Here is a 14,175-nt window from a genome sequence, read left to right on the forward strand (position 1 = left end):
GAGACAGAGAGAATGAGAGAGAGAGAGCACATGAGAGGGGGGAGGGTCAGAGGCAGAAGCAGGCTCCCTGCCGAGCAGGGAGCCCGATGCGGGACTCGATCCAGGGACTCCAGGATCATGACCTGAGCCGAAGGCAGTCACTTAACCAACTGAGCCACCCAGGCGCCCGGAAAAATATGTTTTTAATAAAGAAAATTTTTAACTGACAATACTAAGTATTTGCAAGAATGCAGAACAACTGGAACGCTTGTACATATTGGTGGGAATGTGAAATGGTACAGCCACTTTGAAAAAGCTTAAACAAGAATGAGATCTTGCCACTTGCAACAATATGGATAGACCTAGAAGCTGTAATGCTAAGTGAAATAAGCCAGTCAGAGAAAGACAGATACCATATGATTTCACTCATATGTGGAATTTAAGAAACAAAACATGAACTAAGGAAAAAAGACAACCAGACTCTTAATACAGAGAACAAAATGGTGGTTTGTAGAGGGGAGTTGGATGGGGGTGACGGGTGAAATAGGTGAAGAGGATTAAAATCACCCTACGTTATGAAGTGATCACCACCATACAACTAGCTACCATCAGTTATCATCTTATCTAGATGAGCACTGAGTAATATATAAAATTGCTGAACGATTGTATACTTGAAGCTGGTATAACACTGTATGTTAATTGTACTTCAATAAAAAAAGAAGAATGTTTAGCACCTTTTTTTTTAAAAAAATAAGATTAAACATTTGCCATACAACCTAGCAATCCTATTCCTGGGAGAATTGAAATATACATCCGCACAAAAACCTGTCCACAAATGCCAATAGCAGCTTTATTCATAATTTCTCCAAACTGGAAACTACCCAATTACCCAGATGTCCACCCAGAGGCAAACAGATGAACAAGTTATGGTATTTTCATAAAATGGAATACTACACTGCAGTGGAAAGGAACCTCTGACACCTACATCAGCATACATGAATCTCAGATGCATTACACTAACTCAAAGAAACTAGACTCCAAATACTGTGTAGTATATGACTCCATTTATAGAACATCCTAGAAAAGGTAAAACTGTTGAGGCAGAACAGGGGAGAAGGGAATGGATTACGCAGGAGATGAAGGGAATTTTTTTTAATTCAAATGTAGTTGACATACAATATCATCTTGGTTTCAGGTATACAACGTAAGTGTTTCAACAGTTGTGCACATTATGAAGTGATCACCACCATACAACTAGCTACCATCAGTTATCATACAAAGTTGTTACCATATTGTGTGTTTTGGTTTTTTTTTTTTTTTTTTTGAAGATTTTATTTGTCAGAGAGGGAGAGCATAAGCAGGGGGAGCAGCAGGCAGAGAGAGAAGCAGGCTCCCTGCTGAGCAGGGAGCCCAATGCGGGACTCGATCCCAGGACCCTGGGATCATGACCCGAGCCGAAGGTAGACGCTTAACCAACTGAGCCACCCAGGCACCACACCATATTGTTAACTATATTCCTTATGTTGTACATTACATTCTCATGACTTATTTTGTAATTAGAAGTTTGTAACTTTTAATCTCCTTCCCCTATTTTGTCCACCCTCCCACACACACACTTCCCTCTGGCAACCACCATTCTGTTTCCTGAGTCCATTTATTTTTTAGATTCTACATATAAATAAAACCATATGGTATTTGTCTTTCTCTGATTTATTTCAGTTAGGATAATATCTTCTAGGTCCATCTGTGTCATCACAAATGGAAAGATTTTTTTTATGGCTGAGTATTATTCCATTACACACACACACACACACACACACACACACATCTTCAGTATCCATTCATCTGTTGATGGACACTTAGGTTGCTTCCATACTGTGGCTATTGTAAATAATGCTGCAGTGAACATAGGAGTACATGTATCTTTTTGAATTAGTGTTTTCATTTTGTTTGGTTAAATACCCAGAAGTGGAATTTCTGGGTCATATGGTAATTCTATTTTTAGTTTTTTGAGGAACCTCCATAGAGTGACTGCTCCTGTTTGCATTCCCATCACCAGTGCATGAAGGTTCCCTTTTCTCCTCATCCTTGTTCAACACTGTTATTTCTTGTTTGTTTGCTTGTTTTTGATACTAGCCACTCTGACAGATGTGATGTTATATCTTATTGTGGTTTTGGTTTGCATTTCCCTGATGATTAGTGATCTCTTCATGTGCCTCTTGGCCATCTGTATGTCATCTTTGGAGAACTATCTATTCAGGTCCTGTGTCTATTTTTTAATTAGATTGTTCATTTTTTTGATACTGAGTTGTGTACATTCTTTATGTATTTTGGATATTTACCCCTTATTGGATGTATCATTTGCAAATACCTCCCATTCATTAGTTTGCCTTTTCATTTTGTTGATGGTTTGCTTCACTGTGCAAAACCTTTTTAGTTTGATGAAGTCCCACTGGTTTATTTTTGCTTTTATTGTCCTTGCCTGAGGAGACCAATCCAAAAAAATATTGCTAAGACTGATGTCCAAAAACTTACTGCATATGTTTTCTTCTTGGGGTTTTAAAGATTTTTTATTTATTTGAGACAGAGAGAATGAGAGACAGAGAGCATGAGAGGGAGGAGGGTCAGAGGGAGAAGCAGACTCCCTGACGAGCAGGGAGCCCGATGCGGGACTCGATCCCGGGACTCCAGGATCATGACCTGAGCCGAAGGCAGTCGCCCAACCAACTGAGCCACCCAGGCGCCCTCTTCTTGGGGTTTTATGCTTTCCAGTTTTACATTTAAGTCTTTAAGCCATTTTGAGTATACTTTTATATATGGTGTGAGAAACTAGTCCAGTTTTATTCTTTTGCGTGTAGTTGTCCATTTTTTCCAAAACCATTTATTGAAGAGACTGTCTTTTCCTTATTGCATATTATTGCCTCCTTTGTTGAAAATTAATTGGCCATATAAGCATGGATTTATTTCTGAATGCTGTATTCTGTTCCATTGATCTATGTATGTTTTTGTGCCAATACCATAATCTTTTGATTACTTATAACTTTGTAATATAGTTTGAAATTGGGGAGTGTGATACCTCCAGCTTTGTTTTCTTTCTCAGGAGTGCTTGGGCTATTTGGGTCTTTCATGGTTTCATAGAAATTTTAGGATTATGTGTTCTAGATCTGTGAAAAATGCCATTTTGATAGGGTACTTTGATGGGGATTGCATTGACTCTGTAGATTCCTTTAGCTTATGTGGACATTTTAACAATATTGAGTCCATGAGTATGGAATATCTGTCCATTTATTTGTGTCTTTTTCAGTTTCTTTCATCAGTGTTTTATAGTTTTCAGAGTACATGTCTTTTACCTCCTTGGTTAAATTTAATTCTAGGCATTTTATTCTTTTTGTTGCAATTGTAAGTGGGATTGGTTTCTTAATTTCTCTTTCTGCTAGTTCATTATTAGTCTATAGAAATACAGCAGATTTCTGTATATTAATTTTGTATCCTGGAACTTTACTGAATTCATTTATTAGTTCTAATGGTTTTGTTTTTTTATTTTTAAAGATTTTTATTTATTTGAGAGAGAGAAAAGGAGCAGGGGGAAGGGCAGAGGGAGACGGGAGAATTGGTCTCCCTGCTGAGCAGGGAGCCTGACGTGGGGCTTGATCCCAGGACTCCGGGATCATGACCTGAGCCGAAGGCAGACACTTAACGAACTGAGCCATCCAGGTGCCCCAGTTCTAATAGTTTTTTGATGGAGTCTTTGGGATTTTCTATGTAGTATCATGTCATCTGCAAATCAGGACAGTAAATAGGTATTTTCTTCTTTTCTAATTTGGATGCCTTTTATTTCTTTTTCTTGTCTGATTGCTGTGGCTAGGACTTCCAATACTGTGTTGAATAAAAGTGGTGACAGTAGACATCCTTATCTCATTCCTGATCTTAGAGGGAAAGCTTTCAGCTCTTCATTGTTGAGTATGACGTTAGCTGTGGCTTTGTCATCTATGCCTTTTATTATGTGGAGGTATGTTCCCTCTATACCCATTTTGTTGAGAGTTTTTATTATAAATGGATATTGATTTTTATTAAATGCTTTTCTGCATTTATTGAGATGATACGGTTTTTATACTTCTTTTTCTTCATGTGGATACATTGATTCATTTGCAGATACTGAACCATCCTTGCATCACTGGAATAAATCCCACATAATCATGGTGTATTATCCTTTTAATGTATTGTTGAATTCAGTTTGCTAATTTTTTTTTTTTTTTTGAGGATTTGTGCATTATGTTCATCAGGGTTATTGGCCTGTAATTTTTTTTTTTTGGTGGGCTTTGTGGTTTTGTTATCAGGGTAATGCTGGCCTCATAGGATGAGTTCAGAAGTATTCTTTTCAATTTTTTGGAATAGTTTGAGAGGGATAGGTATTAACTCTTTTTTAAATGTTTGGTAGAATTCACCTGAGAAGCCATGTGGTTCTGGACTTTTGTTTTTTGGGAGTTTTTTGGTTACTGATTCAATTTCATTAGTAGTATTTGGTCTGTTCAGATTTTTTATTTATTCCTGATTCAGTCTTGGAAGATTGTATGTTTCTAGGAATTTATCCACTTTTTCCTAGGTTGTCCCATTTATTGGCATATAATTGTTCATTATAGTCTGTTATGACCCTTTATATTTCTGTTGTACTGGTTGTAACTTCTCTTTCATTTCTGATTTTATTTATTTGGGCCCTCTCTCTCTTTTTCTTATGAGTCTCGCTAAAGGTTTATCAATTTTGTTAATCTTTTCTAAGAACCAGCTCTTAGTTTCATTGATCATTTCTGTTGTCTTTTTAGCCCATTTCATTTTATTTCCACTCTGATCTTTATTATTTCCTTCTTTCCACTAACCTGGAGCTTTGTTTATCCTTTTTCTAGTTCCATTAGGTTTAGGGTTAGGTTGTTTATGTGAGATTTTTTTGTTGTTGTTTACTGAAGTGGGCCTGCATTGCTATGAACTTCCCTCCTTAGAACTGCTTTTGCTGTATCCTGTAGATTTTGGAACGTTGTGTTTCCATTTTCATTTGTCTCAAGGTATTTTTTTATTTCCTCTTTGATTTCTTCAGTGACCCATTGGTTGTTTAGTAGCTAGTATGTTGTTTATCCTCCACATGTTTGTATTTTTTTCCAGTTTTCTTCTTGTAATTGATTTCAAGTTTGTACCATTGTGGTCCATGTGTACCACATGCTTGATGTGATTTCAGTCTTCTTAAATTTATTGAGACTTGTTTTGTGGCCTAGCATCTGATCTGTCTTGGAGGATGTTCCATGTGCATTTGAAATGAATGTGTATTCTGCTGGTTTTGGATGGAATGTTACACACACACACACACACACACACACAATCTGTTAGGTCCATCTGGTGTAATGTATCTTTCAAAGCCACTGTTTCTTTGTTGATTTTTCTGTCTGGGCGATGTATCCATTGATATAAGTGGGGTATTAAAGTCCCCTGCTATTATTGTATTACTGTCAATTTCTCCCTTTATATGGGTTAATATTTGTTTTATGTATTTAGGTGCCCCTATGTTGTGTGTGTAGATATTTGAAATTGTTATATCCTCTTGTTGGATTGATCCCTTTATCATTATGTAATGCCCTTCTTTGTGTCTTGTTACAGTGTTTGTTTTAAAGTCTGTCTTGTCTGATACAAGTATTGCTACCCCAGATTTCTTTTGTTTCCATTTGCATGGAATATCTTTGTCCATCCCTTCACTTTCAGTCTGTGTGTGTCTTTGGATCTGAAGTGAGTCTCTTATAGGCAGCATGTACGTGGTCTCGTTTTTTTTAATCCATTCAACCACGCTATGTCTTTTGATTGGAGCATTTAGTCTATTTGTGTTTATTTTTTATTTTTTTTTAAAGATTTTATTTATTTATTTGAGAGAGAGAGAATGAGAGAGCACATGAGAGGGGGGAGGGTCAGAGGGAGAAGCAGGCTCCCCGCCGAGCAGGGAGCCCGATGCGGGACTCGATCCCGGGACTCCAGGATCATGACCTGAGCCGAAGGCAGTCACTTAACCAACTGAGCCACTCAGGCGCCCTAGTCTATTTATGTTTAAAGTAATTATTGATATATATGTACTTTTTGCCATTTTGTTGATTGTTTTCTGGATATTTTTGTAGATCTTCTTTGTTACTTTCTTTTCTTGTTCTCCTCCTTTGTAATTTGGGGACTTCTTCAGTGTTATGTTTGCATCCCTTTCTCTTTACCTTCTGTGTATCTATTATAGGTATTTGGTTTGGGGTTACCATGAGGTTCATATATGACATCCGGTAGTATACAGAGCTATCTTAAGTTGATGGTCACTTAAGTTCAAGTGCATTCTAAAAGCACTACATTTTCACCCCCCACCCACATTTTATGTTTTTGATGTCATATTTTACATCTTACTTTGTGTATCTTTTGACCTCTATGGTAGGTCTAGATGATTTTTACTACTTTTCATACTAATTATGTAGGTAGTTGATCCACTACCTTTACCATATTTTTGCCTTTACCAGTTAGATTTTTACTTTATAATAATTATAATTTTAATAATTTTCTTATTTCTAGTGATGGCCTTTCCATTTAAAGAAGTCCCTTTCATATTTCTTGTTAAGGCTGGTTTGGTGGTGATTAACTTCTTTAGCTTTTGCTTGTCTGGGAAACCCCTTATTTCTCCTATTCTGAGTGATAACCTTGCTGGGTGAACTATTCTTGGTTGTAAGTTCTTTCCTTTCAGCACTTTGAATATATCATGCCACTCCCTTCTGGTCTGTAAAGTTTATGCTAAAAAATCAGCTCATGGTCTTATGGGGGTCCCCTTGTACATAATAAGTTTTCCTCTTCCCTTAAGATTCCCTCTTTAACTATTGACACTTTGATTATAGTGTATTATAATCAATATAGTGATGTATAGTATAGTATTATGTTTTGGTGTGGATCTCTTTGGGTTCATCTTATTTGGGACTGTGTTTCCTGGACTTGGATGTCTGCTTCCTTCCCCAGGTTAGGAAAATTTTCAGCCAGTATTTCTTCAAATAGGTTTTCTGTCCCTTTCCTTTTCTCCTTCTGGGACCTCTATGATGCAAATGTTAGTATGCTTGATGTTGTCCCAGAAGTCCCTTAAACAGTCCTCATTTTTTCATTCTTTTTTTTCTTTTGAAGATATTTTATTTATTTATTTGTCAGAGAGAGAGAGAGCGAGCATAAGCCGGGGGAGCAGCAGAAGGAGAGAGAGAAGCAGGCTTCTCACTGAGCAAGGAGCCCAATGTGGGACTCGATCCCAGGACCCTGGGATCATGACCTGAGCTGAAGGCAGACACCTAGACTGAGCCACCCAGGCATCCCTCATTCTTTTTTTTTTTCTTTTTGCTGTTCTCATTGTGTGGGTTCCACTACTCTTCCACATTGCTGATCCATTCTTCTGCATTATCTAATCTGCTATTGAGTCTCTCTAGTGTATTTTTCATTTCAGTTATTGTATTCTTCTGATATGTTCTTTTTTATATTTTCTCTCTGTTAACGTTCTTATTGTGTTCTTCCATTCTTTTCACGAGCTTAGTGAGCACCTTTATGATCATTACTTTGAACTCTTTGGTAAATTGCTTATCTCCATTTCAGTTAGTTCTTTTCCTGAGATTTTTGTCTTATTCTTTCATTTGGAATGTATTCTCTCGTCTCCTCATTTTGCTTATCTCTCTGTGTTTGTTTTTATGTATTAGGTAGATCAGTTTTACCTCCTGGTCTTGAAGAAGTGTCTTTATGTAGAGAGTATCCTTTGGAGCCAGTAACACAAAACCACCCCGTTCACTCAATCCAGGTACCCTCTGGGGTATCCCCTGTGAGCTACATGCCCCGTCCTGTTGAGGCTGAGCCACAGTTAGTGCAGACTTGCTGGTGTGTGAGGCTGGCCCCTCAGGGCAGGGGTCACTGGACGAGAGGGGCTCTGGTGTTGCTCTGGTGTTGGCAGAGGCTACCCCCTGGGTGTGGGGGGATGGGGAGTCCACGGGGGAAGGCTGGAGTGTGGTGAGTAGTGCTAGCACAGGAGATGGGAGAGTGTCGGAACTGTCTCTCACCACCACCAGGCCAACTAGGTAGAAGAGGGCTGAAGAAAATGGTGCCTGCCAGTGCTTCCTTCCCTGGAGAATGTTCCAACAGATCTCTGCCCCTCTAGCACATGCCCTAAAATTCGTCATTGAATCTCCTTCACATGTAATCCCCATGCTTTTCAAACTACTGCTTCTGCACTGGGATTTGGAGGGAGTAAAATTATGCGAGCCCTTTAAGTACAGTCTGTTTCCTGCTGCCCTCCTGGACATAAACCCTGCTGGTTTTCAAAGCCAGATGTTATGGGGGCTCTGCTTCCTGGTGCAGGTCCCCCCAGCTGAGCCCAGGGTAGGGCCTGGACCCCTCATTCCTCAAGGAGGGCCTCTGTAGTTGTGATACCCCTCCCACTTGTGGGTCACCATGCCAGGGGTGTGGGTTCTGACTAGACCTACTATTGCCCTACCTACTCATCTTGATGTGGCTTTTTCTTTATATTCTTAGTTGTGTGAAATCTTTTCTTCAGTTCATTTTCAGAGATAGTTTTTCTATATGTAGTTGTGGTTCTGGTTTGTCTGTGGGAGGATGTGAACTCAGGATCTTCCTGCTCTGCCATCTTGATCCTGCCTCTTAGAGGGAAACTTTTGGGGTGTTTTGATGGTGGTTATATGAGTATATATATTTGTCAAAATTCATAGAATTCTACACCTAAAAATGATTTTTCTATATGTAAATTATACCTCAGTAACTAGACTTAAAAATTTCCATATTTGGAAGCAATTTATTGTCAGTACATTCAAATCTGTAGATCAATGAACAGTTGTTGGATCCCTGAGAGAAGTGATTTCTCTTTGGCAGTCAGTTTGCACTCCGGAAGCCTGTGCCTTTTCTCATACGTTTGACAGGTAAACTGTCATGTGGCTCTTCTCTACCCCCATTACATTAAAAATGCATTTCTGTTCCTCACACAGTCCACCTTCAAATCCTTGTCATCCTTCTGCCATCTAACTCATTCCTCTGCTTTCCCCACCCCTCAGTAAGCAGAGGTCTTCCAGTGGCCTGTATCTCAGTCTCCTCTTGGTTAAATATCTTCTCCCACCACTGGTTGCCCAGTCCCTTTACTCCCAATTTACCCATCAGCAGACCCAATCATTTCATCATGCTGCTGTGTGTGGAGAGGTTTTTGGTCTTGTAGTGGATGGTCCTGAGTCCAGTTGTGGCTCAGGTCAGAGGCTTTCCCATCGTGTGCCAGCAGTAGGTCACTGTGCCCCTTCTCTACCCCCCAACCCTAGACTACCAGCTGCCAACCAGCACTCCAGTTTGCTAGTGACAAGTGGCAATGAAGAGGGGAGAGGAAGTTGTAACCCTGAGTCTGTGTATCAAGAGGCTGTGTTTTGGGAACCCCCAAATATTCTTGGTTGCATGCACCGGTTCTGCCTCCCTAGAGATTTAATTCCATTCACCCTTGGATACATTCCTGGAGAAACATTTACACGGGAATATGTGCTGCACCACTTAAAATTGTTAATTGGAGATTGAATTACTTGTCAGCTTTTAAAAATGTAGTCCTCTCAGATCAGGGAGGAGAGTGTCAGCAGCAGGAGTAGATGAGCTATTGCGTTTTTTTCTTTCCCTTCCTCTTTTCTCCCCCCTCCCATTTCCTCTCTCGTTCTTCCTCCTTTCTTTTGTCCCTATTTTACCACTTTTTTCCTGCTCCCACTTATTTTTTTGTCCATATCTTTCTTTCTGCCTTAGCCAAACCTTTATCAATAACCTGACAGATCCCACAGTGACTTTAATGTGTAGAATCGTGAACGAAGTCCAGCAATGATAATTGCTTGGGAAATGTACAAAACCCCTCCTCACAGCCTCTTGAGGATGGAAATATCCTAATGAGAGGGAGGATTGCAGCAAGGACTCCGTTTGTGTAGCCTAAATTCTTAGATGCAAGAGGAATTTTATACTTCTTGCTTCTTTAAATAGAGGATTGCCCTGACCCAAGAATTGTTTAAAGGGGGAAAGAGTGGCTAAAGGGGGGAAAGCAGCAGATTTCATTTTTTATTCCATCGATATGCATCATTATTTTTCACATCTTCAGCACATGATTGCAAATATTTGCCTGTAAGTCTAAAGGCCCCCAACATAATGTGTATATCAGGACAAAGGCAGTTTTTTAAAAAATTGAGCTAAGTTGCCTCTATGAAACTTGGAAATCTCAATGCCTGTGCTGACAAATATCCTGACAAGTAAATACTCTACTCATTCAGTATTACATAGTGATTTCATTTGCACAAAACCTCACAATGCTCTGCCACTTCAGTCAAACGTCTGGAGCACTGGGGAAAGGAAGAACGTGTTTATCTTGATCTCCAAAAAGGGATTTAAGGGAGAGAGCAGGCGGTATATTAGACTGTTTTCATTGCCTGTCAGCTATGGTAAACCTGAGCTGTCTGCAGTGTCTCTAGATAAGCAGCAGCAGCAGAGGCCTTAGCATGTATGTATGACTGCATTCATTTGTACTTCTTATGTATCTCAAAATTTCTAACGGCTGCGTAGCATCTTCGGTGGAGCCTTTAACAACTGTGTCTCTGCTAATCAGTGGCTTTTATGTGGTGCCCTTAATTCCCAGGTCTGCCACCTGCAATGAATGAAGAGCTGGATGAGGCTTAGGTTTATATTGAGTGGGGGAAGATCCTCTTTCCCCTCAGAATCAGCCCTTATTCAGTTCTGTGGGCGTGGGCACTCCTCAGTGGAGGACCCTGAGGTGGTGCCTGTTCCTAATATTTTATGGTACTGCTTCTCCACCTAAACCTGGCTCCTGTGTTTAAATATGGTTCCTGATGCTTGTTGGGAAGATGAATTAAAAGTTTGCATCACGCAGTAGAAAATGTGAGAAAAGTAATTTGGGAAAATGGAAAATGGTCAGCAACTCGATTTGTATAGCTATGTGTATGTCACAGTTGAAAAACTGATGAATAAAGCTCACCTACTTCATGAAAATACTAAGTCAGTGAGGATCGTTTACCCCACATTTTTCTGTGAAACGTTGGTAGGGCAACACTGAAGAATAAAGCCGTGGTACCGTCTATGTGGGCTCTGCTCTTTGCCTTCCTAGATGCTGACCAGGGTTTGCGTAACTATTCCAGCATGATCATTTCAGAGTTAGGCAAAATGGATTTTGTCCTAGCCCAGATTCTGCTTCTTTGGTTGGAGCTTTTGTTGTGAAGTATTCTAAAATCATTAAAACCACTTGAGTCAGCAACGACCCCTATAAATCAGGAGCTATTGTGTGCACCCTCATTCTACTGGTGCATGCTCCAAACATACGGTCATTGAAGATGAACTGGAGGGTACTGCCTTCTCTTCACCGATTGTAAAGTAGCTATGATTGTTAGCATTTGTTTGTGATTAGTGAAGCAGGTTTCATTTCTGCGTGTCCTTCCCTCCCCACCCCCACCCCCTAAGATAAGGCCAGTCAGAGAGCCATTTGGAGACTCTGTTAGTCTAGCCTGTAATTTTTCCCTTTAATTCCCAAAGTAAATGAATTTTCTCACATGACAAACATTTCTTTAGTCCAGAAATAGTGTCCTTGGTTGTGGTAAGCCCTGGTTAGGTTTCTTTCTGAATCCAGTGTACAAATACTGCCTTTTCAGAACAATGCCAAAGTGTCAGAAGCTGAGTTTTGCTTGTAAAGGGAAGATGTGCTAGGTGATTAAACTCTTGCTCCCTCCAAGTTTGTCCCCCATTAATTTATAAGAATATGGGGTGGAATGGGCAAGTGGCAGAGCCTCCGCGAGTAGCCCCGGTCCTGGATGCTCTTCCCTTTTGAAATGAGAGACCAAGTTGTGTGGGGAGTATGTATTTGAACAGCTGAGCAGCTCTTGGTCCGCTTTGGTCCCTTTTGCCAAGATTGGTCCTTCAATCCATCACTCATTTTGGAGGGGGGCGGGGTGTGAGGTTCTAAGCAGGTGGACATTATCAAGTACTAGAAATAGTGTTTCCTAGGAAAGAAAACCATCTTTCTGAGTAGGAAATGGCCCCAGCTCTCTTCCAGGCAACTAGGAGTTCCTGGCTCCTGACATAGAGTGTGAATATCAGATATTCAGGGTCAGTGCAGTGTCTCCTCTTTATTTCTTTTCCCCCTTTCCAATTTTATTTTAATAATTAAAAATACTGCTGATCACACTGAATGACTTCTGGCAGAGAGGCTGTCTGTCCCAGAAGGACCAGTTGTGGGCCATCGGGTTTATGACGTCCATAAAACCAGAGCCAGATCAGAGCGCGGCCTCCCTGAGTGACAGGGTTTTTGCTTCCACCAGGGTCCCCCATCAACTGACTGCTTTGGATATTTGTTTGGGGTTGGTTTTTTGTTCTGTTTTGTTTCCTGATGCATGTGTGACTATACATGTGTGCACACATTTAAAGATATAAATGAAACAGGTATGTAATGCCCTCTGCCTGTTAGAAAGACTAAAGCCATCAAAATAACAAACGGCGTGTATTTGCTAGAATGTCAAAGTTATGAGTTTATTTTGTAATGATGTGCTCCTGCCTTCATGAGGTAAACTGGCCGTGGCGGAGGTGTTATTAGTAATATGGACTCAGTGGAGCAGAAAGCCGAGTGACCGAGAGATCAGTGTATCAGTCAGAGAGAGGGCAAATGGAAAGAGACAGCAGGAGAATGAGAAAGGAGCCACAGTGCCTGGGCTGAGATTAAAGACAGACTGAGAGGAGGAGGGGGAGCCCAGTGGTCACATACAGTCTCCCCTGTGCCTGGGGCTCCTTCAGAGCAGTTGCTGGCTTGTCGCTCAGCTCAGGGCTGTCTGCAAAGACTGGTTCTCTGCACTTCCTCACCAAGGAAGGCAGTTTTGCTTTCCATATTTCTTTCAGAAGAGTCTCTTCCTCCCTTCCTAGCTGAAGTTATGTGGAGCGAAGACCAGCTGGGTCACACTGAGGTGATGACTTTGGTCGCCAACTTCCTCGTCCTTTGCAGGGACTTGATGTGGGGGCTGACCCAGCATGGAGGCGAATATCTCAATGCTCCTAACAGGAAGGGGCAAGATGGGAATATACAGGTAGAACTTGCTGGCCTTCCCTTTGTTAGGTTCTTCCCAGAGACTGAAAATGAATGAAAGTTACTAAGGAAGCAAATTTGTGTTGTGGTTATTTTCTGAAGGAGGAGGGGAGAGAGAAGAGAAAAGGCAAAACACAGTAAGCGCTCTACAACTGTTTAGAGCTCTCCAGGGCTACCCTAGATGACTGGCAATTACTACACACTCAGCAGTTTGCAATAGTCAGTGATCAGGCTGTCCGGCTTCCACTGCTGGGTTAGAAAACCTCCCTCCCTGAAAGAAATTATTAACTAGTCTTCTAAGGAAAAAGAAACCCTACAATTTCCAAGTCTACGAATATTTTTTCCTTCCTATTTTTTGTCCGTCTTTAAAGGAAACTTTGTGGTTTCCAATTGCAGGTGCCTTTCAACCTCACACGGGTTAAACTCCTCCAGGGACATACCAGGGATAGAGGCCCTCTGTATTCCCTGGAACCTTGGGAGAGAAGGACACAGGAGAGGTGGGCTTGGGTATAAATCACTGCCCTCCACCCAGCACACAAAGACAAATTTAGACTCAAGGGTTTATGTATGTATGAGTTGCTTCAGGATTTTGCCCACCTTAGGACTTGTGTGTGGGGACCAGCTTGAAAAATCAAATGTAAGGGGAAAAGTAATCTTTAAAAAAAAAATTAGGGACCCAAACCTCACAGCATTTAAGTGAGACTTGTCACTAAAGATTGTCAAAAGACAGGCATGTTACCTCTTTGTGTATATATGCAGCAGTCCACTCGCCTGCAGACGCAGGCATAGCCTGCACTTCTGGGTCACAGCCTCAAACCTCCCCCGCTCCCCCTCCGCTGGTTCTGGCTGAGTCGAAGCATGCTAACACCTGTCTGTGGCAGCTAGGAGAGAGAGAGAGATGCTTTTGCTGGTTTTTAAATTGCAATGGTATATATGATTGTTCACAAAAAGCCTTTTTGATTTTTCTCAGCTTTCTTTTTAAGACAAAGGTCCAGAGAGTCCCTCTGAACAACCCACAGAGGCTGGAATCTGTCTGGTGGAGAAAAGAACCCATTTTAGTGAGAATCACA

The 14,175-nt window shown here is 40.8% G+C and overlaps 1 protein-coding gene across 2 annotated transcripts in view; it reads left to right on the top strand.

Annotated features, from left to right (window-relative positions):
* The window catches only part of ACACA (acetyl-CoA carboxylase alpha), a 239,733-nt gene that overhangs the window by 181,954 nt on the left and 43,604 nt on the right, over nucleotides 1-14,175 (top strand). The window lies entirely within an intron of this gene.

Source organism: Neomonachus schauinslandi, chromosome 15 (genome assembly GCF_002201575.2).
Source record: "Neomonachus schauinslandi chromosome 15, ASM220157v2, whole genome shotgun sequence".
Taxonomy (NCBI): domain Eukaryota; kingdom Metazoa; phylum Chordata; class Mammalia; order Carnivora; family Phocidae; genus Neomonachus; species Neomonachus schauinslandi.